The sequence below is a fragment of the Chenopodium album genome, chromosome 19 (genome assembly GCF_948465745.1).
Source record: "Chenopodium album chromosome 19, dcCheAlbu1.1, whole genome shotgun sequence".
In the NCBI taxonomy this organism is placed as follows: Eukaryota; Viridiplantae; Streptophyta; class Magnoliopsida; order Caryophyllales; family Amaranthaceae; genus Chenopodium; species Chenopodium album.
The window spans coordinates 14,454,919-14,457,272 of record NC_137852.1 but is presented as its reverse complement, the minus strand read 5'-3'; the positions used below and the strand labels follow the sequence as shown (position 1 = coordinate 14,457,272).

The following is a 2,354-nucleotide window of genomic DNA, read 5'->3' as shown; positions in this document are numbered from 1 at the left end:
CGGTTTCAACTTCATTAAAGGCCCTTTTCCTAGTCAGAATGTCTTTCATAAATTTAGCATATGCAGGAACCTGAGTAATAAGTTCTGTGAAAGGAACTGTTACCTGCAAATTTTTAACAACCTCCAAAAACTTACCAAACTGTTTATCCAACTTAGTTTTCAAGTGACGGTTGGGAAAAGGTAGCTTGATAGCTGGTGGTGCTTCCCTACTCTTCTCCTGGGGTGCATCCTTCCCTGGGGTTGTACCCTGCAATGAATCATCAAAAATATTAGTATCAGGAGTTTTACCCTGCAGCCCTGCAGGGGAAATTGGTACAAAGGAATCAGGATTAGCAATGTCAGATAATTCAGGTTCATCTTCTTTTGGCATTTGGGGCCCATCGTAGTGTGAACCACTCCTTAGGGTGATTGCATTTGCATGATCCGTTGGTTGCATTCCCTGCGCTGGTAAAGCTCCCTGTTGACGAGATTGAAGGGTAGAAGACAATTGGGCAATTTGGGTGTCCATGACTTTATTATGGGCTATAATAGAGTCAATCTGTTGGTCTCTACTCTCCATATGCTTTTGCATATTAGTCAGCATTGCCCTAATTTCTGATAAAGCAGGGTCAGAAGATGTAGTAGGGGGGTGTGATGCGGGTTTCTGATTGGCGTGAGGATGGTAATATTTCTGCTGTGGAGGGGGTGCTTGTTGTGGTTGTTGTGGAGGTGGAGGATTTTGAACATTGGTGCTACGGTAAGATAAGTAAGGATGGTTCCGGTAGCCAGGATTGTAGGAATTGAAGTATGGGTTATTTTGCTTGTAAGTTTGGAAAGCATTAACTTGCTCCATAGAACTCCTGCAATCTTGTTCATAATGACCTACACTGCCACAATTTTCACAAAAAGCATCATTAGCATTGTTAGCAACAGCAGAAACATTAGCAACAAAATTAGAATTGTTCGTGGTAAGATTATCTAGTTTCTGACAAATAGAAGTAAGCTGGGCTTGCAAAAGAGTGACTGAATCAACATGATGCTTGCCCTTGTGAGCAAAACCTCTAGCATTCCCGTATTGGGAATTATGGATTGCCATATCTTCAATAACCTGACCTGCATCATCAACATTTAAATTCATAAATCTACCGCTAGCTGCGGAGTCTAAAATTGTTCTAGATGCATTTCCTAATCCGTTGTAAAAGGCTTGAATTAGTTGCCACTTAGCCAAATTGTGGTGAGGACACTCCCTCTGCAGATCTTTGAACCTTTCCCAAGCTTCATATAATGCTTCATCTGGTTCCTGGGCAAAGTTCTGAATAGCGCTTCTTAATAAAGCTATTTTCTCTACAGGGTAATATTTATTATAGAAATTCAACGCAAGAGTCTCCCAGTTAGTAATACCAAGTGCAGCTCTATTCAAACCATTAAACCATAATTTAGCTTTTCCACATAAAGAAAAGGGAAAAAGAATCTCCCTGATCTGATCCTGCGTTACCCCATTCTGCCTAATAGTATTGCAGTATTGACAGAAATCTGCAATGTGAAGGTTAGGATCTTCACCCTTTGCTCCACTGAATTGCTTTCTTTCTATCATCGTGATGAATTGGGGCTTGATCTCGAACTGGACTCCCTCGAGATCGGGCGTAGGAGAAAGATGCGGAAAATCTGTCAGCGATGGTTGCGAATAATCGCTTAGCTTACGAGGTGGTGGAGGTGGTGGTGTACCCATCTCTAGTTCTGAATCAGATGAATGCTCCGAATCACTAGAGGAAGGTAATGGATTTCCAGGAATATCACTACTCCCGGAATCTGCTAAGATCTGCCTGTAAAGATTCTTTTGTCTATGAAACGAGCGTTCGATCTCAGGATCGAATGGAATGTAACCTGATCTGGAACACCTGGGCATAAACAAAGAACTAAAAAACAGATATTAGTACTACCTCAAAGAACTAATGTCCCTTGAGGCAAAAGAGAAAATAATCTAAACTATAAAAATAATTAGAAATAAAAATAAAACCGTTTCCCCGGCAACGGCGCCAAATTTTGACAGGCTAAAGTCGTATCACCTAATCAAAAGTATTACCTAAATCCTCTAACTAAAGTAGATAGGGAAGTAGGGTCGAATCCACAGGGAAACTGGTCTTTCTACTCCTAATTAATTAATATAGTCTAAATTATCAAGGTAACCAGTTTGTTGTATTTAATATAAAACTATGCTACGAAGATTAAGTTTAGGGAGAAAATCAAATATAAGAAGGCCTAGGGTCATAGGTTCACCAATAATTAATATTCCGGGATAAAACATAACAATCAATCAATCAACATTGCACAAATAACATGATTAACAGGCTCTCGCAATTTATTAACCAACATAG

The 2,354-nt window shown here is 39.9% G+C and overlaps 1 non-coding gene across 1 annotated transcript; it reads left to right on the top strand.

Moving 5' to 3' along the window:
* The first annotated feature begins 1,205 nt into the window (after positions 1 to 1,205).
* LOC145596323 (small nucleolar RNA R71) lies at positions 1,206 to 1,312 on the top strand. The gene has a single exon (XR_014103168.1). It is a non-coding gene; the product is annotated as a small nucleolar RNA R71 (small nucleolar RNA).
* Positions 1,313 to 2,354: the final 1,042 nt, after the last annotated feature.